This window comes from Schistocerca gregaria, chromosome 3 (genome assembly GCF_023897955.1).
Source record: "Schistocerca gregaria isolate iqSchGreg1 chromosome 3, iqSchGreg1.2, whole genome shotgun sequence".
Taxonomy (NCBI): domain Eukaryota; kingdom Metazoa; phylum Arthropoda; class Insecta; order Orthoptera; family Acrididae; genus Schistocerca; species Schistocerca gregaria.
The window spans coordinates 420,183,187-420,203,795 of NC_064922.1; the positions used below are offsets into that span (position 1 = coordinate 420,183,187).

At 43.6% G+C, this 20,609-nt stretch overlaps 1 protein-coding gene and 1 pseudogene across 1 annotated transcript in view; both read right to left on the reverse strand.

The window, feature by feature from the left end:
- Positions 1-20,609, reverse strand: part of LOC126354637 (echinoderm microtubule-associated protein-like CG42247) — a 287,858-nt gene that overhangs the window by 216,655 nt on the left and 50,594 nt on the right. The window lies entirely within an intron of this gene.
- LOC126356672 (5S ribosomal RNA) lies at positions 4,885-5,002 on the reverse strand (annotated as a pseudogene).

A 20,609-nucleotide genomic window follows, 5' to 3' on the forward strand; every position in this document is an offset into this window, starting at 1 on the left:
AATTAGGGACACTGTTGCTCCTGGGGTATCGGCGAGGACCATTCGCAACCGTCTCCATGAAGCTGGGCTACGGTCCCGCACAGCGTTAGGCCGTCTTCCGCTCACGCCCCAACATCGTGCAGCCCGCCTCCAGTGGTGTCGCGACAGGCGTGAATGGAGGGACGAATGGAGACGTGTCGTCTTCAGCGATGAGAGTCGCTTCTGCCTTGGTGCCAATGCTGGTCGTATGCGTGTTTGGCGCCGTGCAGGTGAGCACCACAATCAGGACTGCATACGACCGAGGCACACAGGGCCAACACCCGGCATCATGGTGTGGGGAGCGATGTCCTACACTGGCCGTACACCTCTGATGATCGTCGAGGGGACACTGAATAGTGCACGGTACATCCAAACCGTCATCGAACCCATCGTTCTACCATTCCTAGACCGGCAAGGGAACTTGCTGTTCCAACAGGACAATGCACGTCCGCATGTATCCTGTGCCACCCAACGTGCTCTAGAAGGTGTAAGTCAACTACCCTGACCAGCAAGATCTCCGGATCTGTCCCCCATTGAGCATGTTTGGGACTGGATGAAGCGTCGTCTCACGCGGTCTGCACGTCCATCACGAACGCTGGTCCAACTGAGGCGCCAGGTGGAAATGGCATGGCAAGCCGTTCCACAGGACTACATCCAGCATCTCTACGATCGTCTCCATGGGAGAATAGCAGCGTGCATTGCTGCAAAAGGTGGATATCCACTGTACTAATGCCGACATTGTGCATGCTCTGTTGCCTGTGTCTATGTGCCTGTGGTTCTGTCAGTGTGGTCATGTGATGTATCTGATCCCAGGAATGTGTCAATAAAGTTTCCCCTACCTGGGACAATGAATTCACGGTGTTCTTATTTCAATTTCCAGGAGTGTAGAAGCGAAGTACTGTGCAGGAAAGATTATATGACCTGCATATTCTGATTAATGATATCAGAGAAACGAGACTGTGGCTGAAACGAATGGCAGACTTCGTTTTAGAAAAAGCTACGAGCGAAGGTTCTCTCAAAAAACTTGACTTTTTTATCTTGTCTGCATCGATCTGAGCAGACGTATTTTGCGTGCCTCAGTAATAGCTTACACATTTAATTTATAATTAAGTATGTTAAAATATCTTAGATACTTGTAATCATTTATAACTAGAAGTTGTTGACGAGCCCGGGCTGCCGAGTGGCCGGTGCTGCCACGCCAACTCCGAACGGAGAACATTTTAATGGCGCCACAACTCGCCCGTTAACCTTACAAACTGAATTCATTTAACAAGTTCATTTGTACATATTTTGCCACAACTGGTTTCAGAACTTCCTACGTAAATTTCCAAGTGAGATGTTAGCTATTCGCCCTTCAGATTTCTGGAACGATGTTTCGCCATTTTTTCTTGTATCCACCGGATGTCTGCATGACTAAGCCCGCACACTTGGTTAGTATGCTAGTACAACCTATGTAAGTGTTTTGTTAGCAGCCTCTGTCAAAGACAAAATTCAATGTTGTGTATTCTAACAATGAAACAGAGTATGACATTCACATTATGAACGCAAGACCTATGAATGGTTTTCCCTCACATTGCTACTGCCAAGTACTTGTACGACGTGACAGATTCTGGTATCCATTCGTAGAGTATACTGTGGTTTGTTCTATGTATTGGAAACTTTTCATATTTTTCTCAAGAACCAGCCCACCGACTAAAAATGCCTCTAATAACGTCCACTACATCGTAACTGTGTGGTATGCATAGTATGGATTCGATCACAGATCTCGACAGCACACTGGAAATTATTTCTCTGTCTCTCTGTGTATGTCTGCGCGAGTAGCATTGCCTTTCTGCGAAGCGCTGAAAGAGCTTCAAAATTAGCAAGATGTCCCTCAACATGTTAACGAATTTACTTACCAAGCATTATCGACCTGTCAACCTAGCTCTCAGACTTACTGACTAAGCTTCAGTGTCACCTGTATCTTACATTCACTTGTGGTTTCCGAAATATTTGCTGAAACTAAGTGTGGCTCGATGTCTTGCTTCTAAGCAATGGTAATAGGTGGAAATGGTGCTGCTGGAGCTATACCTAACAACCAGCAACATACAAATTGCGCTCGTAGGAAGAAATACCTTCTGCAGTAATGCATATTGTACAGTCGTCGTCAATCTCCTTAGCGGGCAGCTTGCTTGTGATCTCACTGGCGTCGTATTCTACTAGTCGTTGACTAAGAAATTGCTAAGTTTTCAAAAATGGCTCTGAGCACTATGGGACTTAACTTCTGAGGTCATCAGTCTCCTAGAACTTAGAACTACATAAGTTTTCATCTCTCACTTATCATTTGGCCTGGCGACTATGCTCTTTTACTCTAGGTCGCGAGACTCTACCACGACTTTTTTCCCAGAAGTCCGCAAACAATTGGTTTAATGTGTTTCATAACTTCTTAGCATGAGTGATTAATGATATGTTTTCGATTGAGTTGAAGGTTCATGCGTTAGACGATTGGCATAATCTCGTCCTCTTCAGGTTTTGCGGGTAGTGGTTTCACTTAAGCTCACTGCCAAGACTCGATCGAGTTTGCCTACAGTTCAAAGAAGGAAATGAGAGTTTCGCATCCAGCGTCGAGGACGAGTCGGGATTGGTGAAGCGCTTGCCTGGAAGCCGAAACGTGGCAGGATCAGGTCCCAGCCGGATCACGAAAATTTTCAGTCTTTCTTGAATCTAGCCTGGCCTGTCAACTATGTAAGTTGTTGTCAGGATTCCTACTGTAAGTCCCTTTTGCGGGTTGTATAAGTGCGGTATGTTAGGGACACGCAAGTCGTCGAAGCTGCGTCCAGTTGAGAGACTTGTACCCGACCATTGAGCCACGAGCAATTATTACTTGCACTCGATACAAATTTAGGTTGGACAAAGTAATTCGGCCGTCTCCTTTTAAAGGAACAATTCTGGCATTCGCCATGACCTATATAGAGAAATGGGTGGATGGTGCCCTACTCCAGTAGCGTGTTCTGCATGTTACCTCGATCGGCGGTTGTAGTCCAGACACAGAACACCCGAGAGACACAACGTGGATTGCCTGAAGGTTGGAGTTTAACGTCTCCTCAGTGGCGTGTTCGTTAGGGACGGCACTGCTCACAGCCCCTGACCAACAAGTCGAGGTTAACTGTCGAAATATTTCACATGATAATGTAACTGAGAAATCGGCTAGGAATCCGAAAAGACACTATTAACTAACTTTACACTGTACGGTTGGCATAGATACTGATATGTTACTATTTCTTCAGTTTCATGAATTAGTTACGTTCAAATATGAAATACTGGTGACGATGTTTCAACGTATCTGTTCATTTTAAACAATTCCCTAACCTAATTTCATAGTATAAGAACTGCCTCGGCATATAGAAAAGTCAAAGCAACCTTAGATGATATTAAAAATAAGGGCGGTAACATTAATGGGTAATTCTACTGTTGAATGCAGAGGAGAGAGCGGATGGGTGGAAAGAGAACATTGAAGGTCTCTTTCAGGGGGAAGACTTGTCTGTTGACGTGGCACAGGAAGAAACAAGAGGGGGTATCCAGTATTAGAGTTAGAATTTAGGAGAGTTTTGTAGGACGAAAGATCAAATAAGGCAGAAGGGACAGATAATTTCTAAAACCTTGGGGGAAGTGGCAACAAGACAACTATTCATGTTGGTGCGTATGAGACTGGCGGTATTCCATCAGACTTTTGGAACAGTCATCCACACAATTTCGAGGGTAGCAAGAGCCGACAAATGCGAGAATTATCGCACAATCAGCTTGACAGCTCATGCATCCAAGTTTCTCACAAGAGGATGTTTTAGATGACGATCAGCTTCGCTTTACGAAAGGTAAAGGCAGCAGAGAGGCAGTCTTGACATCGCGGTTGGTAATGGAAGCAAGATTGAAGAAAAAGCAAGACACGTTGCTAGGATTTGTCAGTCTGGAAAAAGTGCTCGGCAGTATCAAATGGTGCAAGGTGTTTGAAACCCTGAAGAAATAGGTGTATACTATAGAACAAGAACAAAGAGGGAACAACAACAATGGAAGAACAAGGACGAAGTGCTCGGGTTAGAAAGTAGGTAAGGCAGTTATGTAGTCTTTCACCCTTGCTGTTCGATCCATATGTCGAAGAAGCAATTACGCAAATAAACGAAAGTTTCAAGAGGGTGATCAAAATTTTAAAATTCATTTCGAAAGGACATAATGTTAAGATCCATTAATGTCATTACTATCTTCTGTGAAAGGGGAGAAGAATTAAGGACCCTGTTGAATGCAATGAATAGTCTAATCGGTACAGAGTACGGATTGAGAGTAAACTGAAGAAAGACGAAAGTAATGAGATGTAGTAGAAATGGGAAATACGGGAAAATTAACGTCATAACTGCTGATCACAAAGTAGATAAAGTTAAGGAATTATCCTACCTAGGCAGCAATATAACCCAAGATGGACAAAATCATGAGGACATAAAAAGGAGAGTATCACTGGAAAAAGGGCATTCCTGGCTAAGAAAGTGTATTAGTATCAAATATAGGTCTTAATTTGAGAAAGGAAATTCTGAAAATGTTCATCTGGAGCACAACTTTGTATGGAAGCGGGACATGGACTGTGGAAAAACCGGAGCAGAAGAGAACAGAAGCGCCCAAGATGTGGTACTAGAAAAGCACTCCGTCTTCAGGCCACGAGTGGCCTACTGGGACCATCCGACCGCCGCATCATCCTCAGCTGAGGATGCGGATAGGAGGAGCATGTGGTCAGCACACCGCTCTCCTGGTCGTTATGATGGTTTCCTTGGACCGGAGCCGCTACTATTCGGTCGAGTAGCTCCTCAGTTGGCATCACTAGGCTGAGTGCACCCCGAAAAATGACAACAGCGCATGGTGGTCCGGATGGTCACCCATCCAAATGCTGGCCACGCCCGACAGCGTCTAACTTCGGTGATCTGACGGAAACCGGTGTATACACTGCGGCAAGGCCGTTGCCCGGTGCTAAAGAAGAATGTCGAAAATTTGGTTGTCTGATAACGTAAGGAATGAGGAGGTTCCCTGCAGAATCGGTGAGGCAAGAAATACATTGAAAACACTGAAAGGAGGGCAGGATGATAGGAAATTTGTCAAGACAACAGGGAATAGCCTCCATCTTACTAGAGAGAGCTGTAGAGGGTATAAACTGTAGAGGAAGACAGGGATTGCAATACATCCAGCAAATAACTGAGGGCATAGGTTGCAAGTGCTACTCTGAGATGAAAAGTTTGGCACAGGAGAGGAATTCGAGGCGGACCGCATCAAGCCAGTCAGGACACATATCGAGCTATTCGCAGCAATTTACACTATAACATTCTGTGTCCATGATTAACGTAATGAGGCATGGTGCCTTATATCGCTCCTGTCTAGAGCCTGTGTATCGGGAGAAAGACTCGGGTGTGCACAATGACAGATGGTCTGAAGCGCGTTCAGTCGAATACGTTAGTTCTAATTTTCATCTGCTAGAAGACAGTAGAGGACAGCACTAAACAGAAAGAATTAGAATGTAGTTAAGAATTTTGGCCACCAGAGTCCAGTAGTGCACAGAGATACTCAAGAAATAGGTCAGGAGAATGTTTTTGTGAATTGTTATGTTTATTTCTTGAAGGTTTTTTGTTTATTTATGTTTGTACAGTTTTGTATATGCTTTTAGTAGTGTGAACGATGCGTGAATGTGGTTTAAAGTAGATCACTGTTCTAGTGATGAACGCTGTACGAAGTAGTGTGAGAAAGTTTTCAGACTGTGTGAATGTAGAGGCCGGAGAATTTTGTGTCATAATGTTTATTTTAAAAAGAAAGCTAATTCAAGTGCAAATGAAAATAGTTAATAACATAAAGTATAAACAAAATATGAATATGCTAAATAACTATTTCGGAAAAAAGTACAGTTAGAAAATGCGTTATTTATTGAAACTTCCTGGCAGATTAAAACTGTGTGCCGGACGGAGACTCGAACTCGGGACCTTTGCCTTTTGCGGGCAAGTGCTCTACCAACTGAGCTACCCAAGTACGACTCATGGCCTGTCTTCACAGCTTTACTTCTGCCAGTACCTCGCCCCGCCTCCTACCTTCCAAACTTTACAGAAGCTCTCCTGCGAACCTTGCAGGTGAGCATCTGTAAAGTTTGGAAGGTAGGAGGCGAGGTACGAGCAGAAGTAAAGCTGTGACGACGGGACGTGAGTCGTGCTTCGGCATCTCAGTTGGTAGAGCACTTGCCCGCAAAAGGCAAAGGTCCAGAGTTCGAGTCTCGGTCCGGCACATAGTTTTAATCCGCCAAGAAGTTTCATGTCAGCGCACACTCCGCTGCATAGTGAAAATCTCATTCTGTGTTATTTATTTATTGGTTAGTTATGAAAAGCGCAAACTAACGCGGGAGAATAATATTTTTCTATTGGTCGTAAAAAAAACTGACCAATCAGAACGGTGTATTCTTCCAGCGTTTTTCTCTTGGAGATATAGAATGCTTATAGTGGTCTAGGGGAATCGGAGCCCAGCCTTTCAATGGTACATTCGTGTGTAGTATGAGCTCGAAGGAAGTTATAATTTGCCGGTTTTATTTGTGCTACATGTTTCAAAAGTGTTTTAAAGTGAAGGGATATTTATTCCGGTGTGCTTTTAGAAACTATGGATTTTTTAAATTAATTTAGTGTATGAGAAAAGACAGTAATTCCGGGTGGCATATTGAGCAGATCGGTGACTAGAAACTTGAGTGCATTAGACACAGATAAACTTAATAGTATGGCGAGCATTTTAATTTAAGAACAATCCGTGCTCAGTAGCTGTTCATATTTTGGGAAATACGTTACCATAAACTTGATAACGTGAATGAAAGGGTTTGTGCATGTCTGTGTTAAGGTTAGCACGGGCTTGGCAGTGAGCGTGTGCATCACAAGGTTCAGAATATATAGAAGTTTTGCCAGTATTTCAACCTATCAATCAAAATTAAGATCTTTTCCCGATTCTTAGAATAGTTACGTTGTATGTAGCCTGGTGTGAGTTGCAGTACAGTAGGTTTCTGCTCGGCTTTCCTACCGGCGTTCTGCTGCAACGAGTTCAGAGATAGGTGCAGGTAATGGTACTTTCGAAGCATTATCGTCTCTGTAACAACAGTACCGGAAAACACGACGAGATTGAAGTGCAGCCTCTAAATAGTGATTATTATTAAAATAATTTTATAACAATTTTTGAAACTAATCGTAAGCTAAGTAATTCGCTGTAAGCCCACAAACGCAAGCTGCTATGATCAAAAGAGTATAGCGCGCTTTTCTGTCGCTATGCTATAACAGTGAAGATCTCTTTTGTCCAGTTTTCGTTTGATGCATCACATACGTTTTCTCATGGTGGAGGTGGAAAGAACATTGTTTACATTGGACAAAATTTGTGTGTTTTTTGTCTGTAACGTAGACTGTATCTTAAACGAATTATAATACACCACTGCTCCGTTACTGGAACATATTTGAAATTGTATACTTTGCAGCAATTAATTTTTATCTTACACCCTCCAGGGAATCACAAAACACACCTCCCTTATAGGTCATATGATTCCAACAATCGCTTATTCCGCCTCGTCAGTGTTACTTTACAGCAGCAAGATCATGTACTGATCCACCGTACTAGCAATAAGTGACGAGAGAACGAGTCGACGAGTACGAAGCGACCGCAGCGCCACACTTCTCAGACTACCTGCGGAACTACAATGGGAACGAAGGAAGCTCGGTAGCATGTACGTAACAGCGGCGCCTTGATTTATGAACCAAGCAGCCCGCAAACTTACATTGGTACTCACCTTGTTTGGTACTCCTCCGTTTTTGATCTCTACTGCATACACTACAACACAGCTACGTCATTGTCGATTGGTAATTCTGGGCAGTTGTATATTGATGGTCATAACGCATCGTGCGCCAGACCAGTCATAAACGCTTATTGGTCGGTAGAACTGAAACATTTTCTGTACGGGTGAAGCTAGAGGCTGTGGACACTTAATAGCACGTCATGAACGCTTCATCAACAAACGACTGTCATTTCACTCACTCTCCCAGAGGATACATTAGCGAATGCGCAAGTATGGGACCTTCCATTCACTTAATGATGGCATCAAAACAGAAGGTGTTTGTACGCCGCTATTTGAGGCGGACTCATCCGCAATCGCTCTAACTCTCCATCAGCGCCGATTACATGCATTTCAGTTGCAGGAGGTACAAGACCTAGGAGCTCCTATGTGGATTTCTCAGTTGCTTATGCAGCAATACATTACAAGCCGGAGTGTGCGTCTTGTGTGATGCTCACAGACGAAGAGTGTTTCCCACAACAACCACGTATGGGCAGAAGACAACCACGTGGAATCGTGCTCAAACATCAGAAACAATAGTTTTCTGTAAAAGTTTGGGCTGGCATCATGGGCGAACGTGTTATTGGCCACGTTATTGTTTCAGCTCGTCTAGACAGCCAGAAGCATCACAAATTTCTGGTAAATGGCTTACTCAAGCTATTAGAAGACGATGGACGTACGAGCGAAAATGTGGTTTCAAATTGACGATACCACCATCACATTGTAACCCCCGTGTACTCAGCATCTCACTGACACATATAGTGTGAAATGGATTTGTATAGTCGGCTCTGTGACTACCACGACCTCACACCAGTTGATTTCTTATAGTGGGCTCGCATCAAAAGTAAGGCGTATGATATGCCCGTAAAAAACCGCGACATTCGCGTAAAAGGAACAGAAGCAGCTTTAATGCCGTTCAAACCGCATCGGGCATCTTCGAGAGAGTCCGCCAGGCAATTCATCGGAGCTGCGAGATTCTGCTGAAAACAAGCACTGAATACGTTACCTGTGTGTGTGTGTGTGTGTGTGTGTGTGTGTGTGTGTCGCGAGTTTGTTTTGTCCTCGAGCGTCGCGTGTTTGAAAGATGCATTTTTTCCGTGTTTCGAACTCGTAGTCACCCCGAATGGAAAGAGTTGAAATGGATTGTTGTGGAGAAGTCGCACTGTCTTTCAGTGATTAAAATATAGGATGTGCCACGGCCTCATTTTGAAGTCAATCCGTGGCCCTCACTGACAGAAAATAAAGTGTAGGGAAAATTTACTTCCCTCGCAGAAGGTAGAACTCGTAAGAAGAGGCGAGTTGTCCACAATGAATTCGGCGGCGCTGGGACGAAGATATTTCGCCGAACTACTGCATACTACCTACCCCAGTTAACTGAGAGTCTGTAAGAGGATAATGATACTTTAGAAGCGAATCAGGAACTTTTTATTTTTCTCGGCCTACACCTTTTCACGCGAAACACTTGAGTGGACTATGTGGAACACGCTTCGCATATGCACGCCACAGATTGCCTATGCACTCCACAGATTGCCTGTACTTGCAGTAATAAAAAGACTCCTAGCGTCGCCGGAAGCGCCAGCGAACATTTTGTTTCTAACACAAGTCGTTTCCCATGATATGCTCTAGCACCCCTGGGTTTGAAAGAAAGACTCTGAAACATACACATGTTCGTCACGTGCATGCAATGTATGTAGCCATACATGCAACACATCACGGTCACAGGGGATATATTCAGACAGTCTGAGACACGCTGTTTTCAAATCCCTTCACAACAACAGTAGTAGACAGATATTAATAATAAACGTCCATTCTTACTACTTACTTCCTTCTCGACCCTAGTGATAAACATTATATTTGTAAGAACCATAACGCACCTCTTTCAAAACAAGATATTTAGTCTCCATCTGGATTTCATAAGGGTTTCTCTGTGGAACAGGCTTCTTATCAATTCAAGAATTACATTAAAAATATGAAAGACAAACTATTTCCAATTACTACTTTCTGTAACTTTACGAAAGAATTTGATTATGCGCTTCACAGTTTTCTCCTAGAGAATCTAAAACATTATGGTATCAGAGGCATTGCTGGTAGCTGACTCTCATGCTTTCTATCAAAAACGATGCAGGGCATTGCATTAAGAAACTCGGGCAGAGTACGTAATGAAACTGTATCTTTAGGACGGGGAAACTACAAAAAGTATAGCTCTGTGTTTGATACTGGATTCACTCTTGTTCTTGTCTTATACGTAAATGATCTATCATGATATATTCAAGAAGTCAAAAATAATTCTCTTTGCTGACAATGAAAGTATTGTAATCAAGCTTAAAGGAGCAACTTCAACAATTCGAAAGTAAGTAATATTTAACTGAAAATTAATAAATGGTTCTCATCTTTTCGAAAATTAATTATTAGTTCTCGCTCCCCCCCCCCCCCCCCCCCCCTTTCAATGAACTATGGGGAGGCTTGCGTGCCTCAGCGATACAGAGAGCCATACCGCAGGTGCTACCACAATGGAGGAATGGAGGGAGTATGTGTTGGAGAGGCCAGGCAAACATGTGGTTCCTGAAGAGGAGCAGCAGCCTTTTCAGTAGTTGCAGGAGAAACAGTCTGGATGATTGATTGATCTGTCCTTGTAACATCAACCAAAACGACCTTGCTGTGATGGTACTGCGAACGGTTCAAAGCAAGGGGAAACTACAACCGTAATTTTTCCCGAGGGCAAGCAGCTTTACTGTATAGTTAAATGATGATGACATCCTCTAGGGTAAAATATTCCGGAGGTAAAATAGTCCTACACTCGGATATCTTGGTGGGAACTACTCAGGAGGATGTTGTTATGAGGAGAAAGAAAACTGGCGTTCTACGGGTCGGAGCGTGGAATGTCAGATCCCTTAATCGGACAGGCTAGAAAATTTAAAAAGGAAAATGGATAGATTAAAGTTAGAGATAGCGGGAATTAGTGAATTTAGGTGGCAGGAGGAACAGGACTTCTGGTCCGGGTAATGCAGGGCTACAAATAAAAAATCAAGAGGTAATGCAGGACTATAATAATGAGTAAAAAAATACGAATGCGCATAAGCTACTATGAACAGCACTGCTGTAGGCAGGATAGACATGAGGCTCACACCCTCGACAGTAACACAAGTTTATATGCCAACTACCTCCGCAGATGAGGAGGAGATGGAGGAAATGTATGAGATAAAAGAAATTATTCAGGTAGTTATGAGACCCGAAATTTTAATAATCATGGCAGACTGAAATTTGATAGTTGTAAAAGAAAGAGAAGCAAAAGTAGTAGGTGAATACGGGATGGGGAAAGGAATGAAAGAGGGAGTCGCCTGGTAGAATTTTGCACAGAGCATATTTTAATCATAGCTAACACTTGGTTTAAGAAACATGAGAGAAGTCTGAATACGGGGAATAGACCTGGAAACACGGGAAGGTTTCAGATTGATTATATAATGGTTAGACAGAGATTTAGGAACCAGATTTTAAATTGTAAGACAATTCCAGGAGCAGATGTAGCCTCTGACCACAATTTATTGGTTAGGAAACTGCAAAAAGGCAGGAGTTTAAGAAGACAGGACATGGATAACCTGAAAGAATCAGAGGTTCTAAAAGGTTTCAGAGGCAGCATTAGGAAACGACTAAAAGAACAGGAGAAGGAAATGCACTAGAAGAAGAATGGGTAGCTTTGAGAGATAGAATAGTGAAGGGAACAGAGGATCAAGTAAGGAAAACGACGAGGGTTAGTAGAAACCCTTGGATGACACAAGAGATATTGAATTTAATCGATGAAAGGAGAAACTATAAAAATGCTATAAATGAAGCAGGCAATAGGGAATATAAAGTCTAAAAAAGGAGATCGATAGGAAGTGCAAAATGGCTAAGGAGGAATGTCTAGATGACAATGTAAGCAGGTAGAAGTATATATCATTAGAGGTAGGATAGATGCTGCCTACAGGAAAATTTAAGGGACCTTTGGAGAAACGAGAAGCACCTGTATGAATATTAAGAGCCCAGATGGAAACCAGTCCTAAGCAAAGAATGGAAATCAGAAAGGTGGAAGTATTATATTGGTAGGCTATACAAGGGATATGTACTTTAGGGCAACGTTATGGAAATGGAAGAGAACGTAGAGGAAGATGAGAAGGGAAATATCATACTGCGTGAAGAATTTGACAAAGCACTGAAAGACTTAAGTCGAAACAACGCCCCAGAAGTAGACAACATTCCGTTAGAGCTGCTGATGGCATTGGGAGAGCCATCCATGACAAAACTCTTCCATCTAGTGAGCAAGATGTATACGACAGGCGAAATACCCACAGACTTCAAAAAGAATATTTCAAAGAAAGCAGGTGCTGGGAGGTGTGAAAATTACTGAACTATCAGTTTAATAAACCACAGCTGCAAAATACTAACACAAATCCTTTACAGAAGAATTCAAAAACTGGTAGAAGCCGACCACGGGGAAGATCAGCTTGGATTCTGGAGAAATGTAGGATAACGCAAGCCAATACTGACTCTACGACTTGTCATAGAAGATAGGTTGAGGGAAGGCAAACGTATGTTTATAGAATTTGTAGACTTAGAGAAAGATTCTCACAATGTTGACTGAAATACTCTCTTTCAAATTCTAAAGTTGGCAGGGGTAAAATTCAGGGAACGAAAGGCTGTTTACCATTTGTACAGAAACTAGATGGTAGTTATGAGTCGACTTGCAGGAACGGGAAGCAGTGGTTGAGAAGGGAGTGAGACAAGGTTGTAGCTTGTCCCCGATGTTATTCAAACATTATATTGAACAGTCAGTAAAGGAAGTAGGAATTAAAATCCGGGGAGAAGAAATAAAATCTATGATGGTTGCCGATGACATTGTAATTCTGTCAGAGAGAACAAGAGACTTGGAAGAGCATTTGAACGAAATGGACAGTATCTTGAAAGGAGGATATAAGTTGAACATCAACAAAAGCAAAACGAGATAATGGAATGTAGGCGAATTAAATCAGGTGATGCTGAGGAATTAGATTACAATATGAGACACTTAAAGTAGTAAATGAGTTTTGCTCTTTGGGATGCAAAAAACTGATGATGGTGGAAATAGGGAGGATGTAAAATGTAGATTAGCAACGGCAAGGAAAGCATTTCTGAAGAAGAGAGATTTGTTAACATCGAGTATAGATTTAAGTGTCAAAAAGTCCTTTCTGAAAGTATTTGTCTGGAGTGTAGCTATGTATGGAAGTGAAACATGCATGATAAACAGTTTAGACAAGAAGAGGATAGAAGTTTTTGAAACGTGGTGCTACAGAAGAATGCTGAAGATTAGATGGATAGATCACTTAACTAATGAGGAGGTACTGAACAGAATTGGAAAGAAGAGAAACATGTGGTATTCTGAGGTATCAAGGGATCACCAATTTTGTACTGGAGGGAAGCATGGGAGGTTTAAAATCTTAGAGGGAGACCAAGAGATGAACACAGTAAGCGAATTCATGGGGATGGTGGATGCAGTTGTTACTCGCAGATGAAGAGACTTGCACAGGATAGAGTAGCATGTCCAGCTGCATCAAACCAGTCTTTCGACTAAAGACCACAACAACAAAAAATGGTTCTCTGCAAATTGTCAGCGAATTTAGATTCAACACAATACATGGAAGTACAGCACAACGCTTGTCCACATCATTAAAAATTCTGCACGAGGGCAAACCAATAAATGAAATAAAATACTCTAAATTTTTGTACGAGAGATGTTGAATAAGTAATGCAACTCACTTTTTTCTGAAATCAGGTTGGTTTTATTCAAGATTTCAATACACCATATTATTCCTCATTCATTCGGCTACAAAACCCTAGTTTGTAACGTAATCTCCGATCTGCGAGAGTCTTACGATACCTTATGGGAGGCCCTGCATGCGCACAAAGTATAACTCTATCGGTCGACGTAGGAGCCAACTTCTTGCCGACGGAAGTCAGAATGTGCAAGATCCGGGCTGTAGTGTGGACGAGGAATACCGGTCCAATGAAGCTTTGTGAGCTCCTTCCAGGTGCGCAGACTGGTGTCCATGAGGAGCATAGGACAGTAGATTGCAGATCCCATGTTGAAGATATGTTCTTGACTTCCAGAAGGAGTTTGATACAATTTCTAAAAAGTACGCATTACTCAAAGGTCAGAAATTTTCAGCTGAAAGACCACGGGCGTAGGCAAAGGGGTGTCATAGGTCTGTCACTGTTCGTTATATACACTGATAAGACAAAACGTTATGACCACTACCTGCCGCGACGTTGGATTCCGCCTGCTGGCGTCGTAACAAAAGTCTATTAGCGGAGTGACAAAAAACAGATTTCAGAGTACCTGATGGCTCAACACAAAAGTTTTGCCTCAAGTACAGATAGTGTTGAGGATCAGTGGACAAAGTTCAAAACCATCGTACAATATGCGTTAGATGAGTATGTGCCAAGCAAGATCGTAAGAGATGGAAAAGAGCCACCGTGGTACAACAACTGAGTTAGAAAACTGCTGCGGAAGCAAAGGTAACTTCACAGTAAACATAAACATAGTCAAAGCCTTGCAGACAAACAAAAATCACGCGAAGCGAAATGTAGTGTGAGGAGGGCTATGCGAGAGGCGTTCAATGAATTCGATAGTAACGTTTTATGTACTGACTCGGCAGGAAATTCTAAGAAATTTTGGTCTTATGTCAAAGCGGTAGGTGGATCAAAAGAAAATGTCCAGACACTCTGTGACCAAAATGGTACTGAAACAGAGGTTGACAGACTAAAGGCCGAAATACTAAATGTCTTTTTCCAAAGCCGTTCCACAGAGGAAGACTGCACTGCAGTACCTTCTATAGATTGTCGCACAGATTACAGAATGGTAGATATCGAAATAGACGACAGAGGGAAAGAGAAACAACTAAAATCCCTCAAAAGAGGAAAGGCTGCTGGACCTGATGGGATACCAGTTCGATTTTACACAGAGTACGCGAAGGAACTTGCCCCCCCCCCCCCCCCCCCCCTTCTTGCAGCGGTGTACCGTAGGTCTCTAGAAGAGCGTAGCGTTCCAAAGGATTTGAAAAGGGCACACGTTATCCCCGTTTTCAAGAAGGGACTCGAACAGATGTGCAGAACTACAGACCTGTATCTCTAACGTCTATCAGTTGTAGAATTTTGGAACACGTATTATGTTCGAGTATACTGACTTTTCTAGAGACTAGAAATCTACTCTGTAGGAATCAGCATGGGTTTCGAAAATGACTATCGTGTGAAACCCAGCTCGCGCTATTCGTCCACGAGACTCAGAGGACCATAGACACGGGTTCACAGGTAGATGCCGTGTTTCTTGACTTCCGCAAGGCGTTTGACACAGTTCCCCACAGTCGTTTGATGAACAAAAAGCACATGGACTATCAGACAAATTGTGTGATTGGATTGAAGAGTTCCTAAATAACAGAACTCAGCATGTCATTCTCAATGGAGAGAAGTCTTCCAAGTAAGAGTGATTTCAGGTGTGCCGCAGGGGAGTGTCGTAGGACCGTTGCTATTCACAATATACATAAATGACAATGTGGATGACAACGGAAGTTCACTGAGGCTTTTTGTGGATGCTGCTGTGGTATATCGAGAGGTTGTAACAATGGAAAATTGTACTGGAATGCAGGAGGATCTGCAGCGAATTGACGCATGGTGCAGGGAATGGCAATTGAATTTCGATGTAGACAAGTGTAATGTGCTGCGAATACATAGAAAGAAAGATCCCTTATCATTTAGCTACAATATCGCAGGTCAGCAACTGGAAGCAGTTACTTCCATAAATTATCTGGGAGTAGGCATTAGGAGTGATTTAAAATGGAATGACCATATAAAATTACTTGTCGGTAAAGCAGATGCCAGACTGAGATTCATTGGAAGAATCCTAAGGAAATGCAGTCCGAAAACAAAGGAAGCAGGTTACAGTACACTTTTTCGCCCACTTCTTTAATATTGCTCACCAGTGTGGTATCCATACCAGATAGAATTGATAGAAGAGATAGAGAAGATCCAATGGTGAGCAGCGCCCTTCGTTACAGGATCATTTAGTAATCGCGAAAGGGTTACGGAGATGATAGATAAACTCCAGTGGAAGACTCTGCAGGAGAGACATTCAGTAGCTCGGTAAGGGCTTTTGTTGAAGTTTCGAGAACATTCCTTCACCGAGGAGTCAAGCAGTATATTGCTCCCTCCTACGTATATCTCGCGAAGAGACCATGAGGATAAAATCAGAGAGATTAGAGCCCACGCAGAGGCATACCGACAATCCTTTCCACGAACAATACGAGACTGGAATAGACGGGAGAACCGATAGAGGTACTCAATGTACCCTCCGCCACACGCCGTCAGGTGGCTTGCGGAGTATGGATGTAGATGTAGATGTAGACGGGGAATCACCCTAGCGAAGATAAGGGCTGCGAATGGGGAAATCCATCGCGATATGCGACTCTGACAAAGGGCAGATCGTTATTTCGCAGAGCTTGTGAACTAGTATCTCGAAAACGGGGAGGCTGGTCGGAAGTTCACGTGCTACTGTCATGAGCATCTACGGAAAGAGGTAGAAGGACAGTGAAACTACCACCAGGCGCTGTTGGTCGTCCACGACTCTTCACAGAACGTGGAGTTCGGAGGCTTGTCTGCTCTGTAAAGTAGGACAAATGGCGATTTGCGGCATCTCAGCCAAAAGAGCACAATGCTGCTGCACGCACAAGGATTTCGGACCACACTGTTCATAGTACATTACTGAACATGGAGCACCGCAGCAGACCACCACGACGTGTTCACAAGTTGACCAGACGACATCGTCACTTACAACTGCAGGGGGCACAGGAAGATCAAGTTCCGACCGCCGACCAATGGAAACGTATTGACTCTTTGGGTAAATCACAGTTTTACTCCACTAGGTCGATGGTCTTCTCCACAAACGCCAGTCATTGAGGTGAACGGCGGCTCGAAGCGTGCAGAGCGCCACGAACGCAGGTTGGTGGAAGCAGTATTAAGCCATGGGAGACATTCTCTCGCACTTGCACGGGCCCTGTGGTAATAATCGAAGACATACAGACTGCTACGAACCACTGCTTCCCTTCATGCTTGGCCGGCCGGAGTGGCCGAGCGGTTCTAGGCGCTGCAGTCTGGAAACGCGCGACCGCTATGGTCGCAGGTTCGAATCCTGCCTCGGGAATGGATGTGTGTGTTGTCCTTAGGTTAGTTAGGTTTATGTAGTTCTAAGTTCTAGGGGACTGATGAGCTCAGAAGTTAAGTCCCATAGTGCTCAGAGCCATTTCCACTTTCATGCTTGAAATCTTCCACGACGGTGATGTCAGCAGTATAATTGTCCGTTTCTCGGAGACAACACTTTGTTACAGTCGATCGAGGAGCATTATAGTGAATTCGCGTTGATGTTTGGCGACCAAATTCGCCTTATGTAAAACCTATGGATCCCATCTGGGTGCTATCACCACGTACGCAATCAGCGGACCGTTATTTAGGCGAATTAAGCAGCCTGTGAGTACACATATAATGCCACATACTTCCACAAACCTACAAACAAACTGTCGGATCCCTGATATGCAGAATCAGAGTTTCATTCCAACTACGGATATATATATTTATATATAGGGTGTTACAAAAAGGTACGGCCAAACTTTCAGGAAACATTTCTCAAACACAAAGAAAGAAAATATGTTATGTGGACATGTGTCCGGAAACGCTGACTTTCCATGTTAGAGCTCATTTTATTACTTCTCTTCAAATCACATTAATCATGGAATGGAAACACACAGCAACAGAACGTGCCAGCGTGACTTCAAACACTTTGTTACAGGAAATGTTCAAAATGTCCTCCGTTAGCGAGGATACATGCATCCACCCTCCGTCGCATGGGATCCCTGATATGCTGATGCAGCCCTGGAGAACGGCGCATTGTATCACAGCCGCTCACAGTGCGAGCACGAAGAGTCTCTACATTTGGTACCGGGGTTGTGTAGACAAGAGCTTTCAAATGCCCCCATAAATGAAAGTCAAGAGGGTTGAGGTCAGGAGACCGTGGAGGCCACGGAATTGGTCCGCCGCTACCAATCCATCGGTCACCGAATCTGTTGTTGAGAAGCGTACGAACACTTCGACTGAAATGTGCAGGAGCTCCATCGTGCATGAACCACATGTTGTGTCGTACTTGTAAAGGCACATGTTCTACCAGCACAGGTAGGTATCCCGTATGAAATCATGATAACGTGCCCCATTGAGCGTAGGTGGAAGAACATGGGGCCCAATCAAGACATCACCAACAATGGCTGCCCAAACGTTCACAGAAAATGTGGGTCGATGACGTGATTGCACAATTGCGCGCGGACTCTCGTCAGCTCACACACGTTGATTGTGAAAATTTACAATTTGATCACGTTGGAATGAAGCCTCATCCGTAAAGAGAACATTTGCACTGAAATGAGGATTGACACATTGTTGGATGAACCATTCCAGAAGTGTACCCGTGGAGGCCAATCAGCTGCTGATAGTGTCTGCACACGGTGTACATGGTACGGAAACAACTGGTTCTCCCGTAGCACTCTCCGTACAGTGACTTGGTCAACGTTACCTTGTACAGCAGGAACTTCTCTGACGCTGATATTAGGATTATCATCAACTGCACCAAGAAGTTCCTCGTCCATTGCAGGTGTCCTCGTCGTTCTAGGTCTTCCCCAGTCGCGAGTCATAGGCTGGAATGTTCCGTGCTCCCTAAGACGCCGATCAATTGCTTCGAACGTCTTCCTGTCGGGACACCTTCGTTCTGGAAATCTGTCTCGATATAAACGTACCGCGCCACAGCTATTGCCCTGTGCTAATCCGTACATCAAATGGGCATCTGCCAACTCCGCATTTGTAAACATTGCACTGACTGCAAAACCACGTTCGTGATGAACACTAACCTGTTGATGCTACGTACTGATGTGCTTGATCTAGTACTGTGGAGCAATGAGTCGCATGACAACACAAGCACCGAAGTCAACATTACCTTCCTTCAATTGGGCTAACTGGCGATGAATCGAGGAACTACAGTACATACTGACGAAACTAAAATGAGCTCTAACATGGAAATTAAGCGTTTCCGGACACATGTCCACATAACATTTTTTCTTTATTTGTGTGTGAGGAATGTTTCCTGAAAGTTTGGCCGTACCTTTTTGTAACACCCTGTGTACACAGGGTAGCATTTTATATTGAACCACAGATGGTCAAATGTAGTATTGCCTGTGTAGTTGCGTCGCTGCGCAACAGCGATCGCTGGTGCAAGGTCTTATGGGTAGTTCGTTAGAGTAACTTTAGACAGACAGATTTAGAGAGTAACTTTCGATAGAGAGATGTTTGGAGGACTGTCACGTGTAAAGACGCGTTGTATCTGATGTATGCTGGATATATGCTTATTCGCTACGGGCAGTAATGATTTTTATTTGCAAAATACTATACTGGAAATAATTTATGTAAAGAAAGTTGTTTTGTTGCCAATGCAATGCGCGTATTCATATGTGATGATTGAAACAATATATAGCACTCACATCCAATGATTTTGTAAAGGTAACTGTTAATGTACACTCCTGGAAATTGAAATAAGAACACCGTGAATTCATTGTCCCAGGAAGGGGAAACTTTATTGACACATTCCTGGGGTCAGATACATCACATGATCACACTGACAGAACCACAGGCACATAGACACAGGCAACAGAGCATGCACAATGTCGGCACTAGTACAGTGTATATCCACCTTTCGCAGCAATGCAGGCTGCTATTCTCCCATGGAGACGATCGTAGAGATGCTGGATGTAGTCCTGTGGAACGACTTGCCATGCCATTTCCACCTGGCGCCTCAGTTGGACCAGCGTTCGTGCTGGACGTGCAGACCGCGTGAGACGACGCTTCGGAGATCTTGCTGGCCAGGGTAGTTGACTTACACCTTCTAGAGCGCGTTGGGTGGCACGGGATACATGCGGACGTGCATTGTCCTGTTGGAACACGGCAAACTGGCTGACACTGACGGCGGCGGTGCACAAATGTTGCGCAGCTAGCGCCATTCGACGGCCAACACCGCGGTTCCTGGTGTGTCCGCTGTGCCGTGCGTGTGATCATTGCTTGTACAGCCCTCTCGCAGTGTCCGGAGCAAGTATGGTGGGTCTGACACACCGGTGTCAATGTGTTCTTTTTTCCATTTCCAGGAGTGTATAATCAGTTTATCGCTGTTAATTGTGAGCATTATTAATTTAGTCAAAATTCAAGTTTTAAAGTTGGTGCCATATTAGTTATCACAAGTCAATACCAGTTTCCGGATCCATCTCGTGTTTGATTAACTATTTTGTTCAAGAAGTTATTGTCTCAGACATATTCGATTTAATTAAAATGCATTTTAAGCAACAGCCTTGCACAATAGCTCTATATTAACTGTATAATTTAAAGTACTAACAGAGAGCAGTGCGAGAGCGTTACCGCCGCGCAGGTAAGGGTAAGAAATTTTATTATTTCAGGGATAGCATTCACTAAGCACAGGGATGGTTATTTTCAAATTGATCAAGTTTTGTTTTGTTACCAGGGCCAATTTCAGATCAATAGTGTTGCATCAGATTCAGTTTTTTTGATACATAAATTCATGCAGTTTTGGTTCCGTTTAAAGTTACATTCTCGCAGCCAGAAAAGTTCAGTACAGGTTCAAATCGTTGAAATGGCT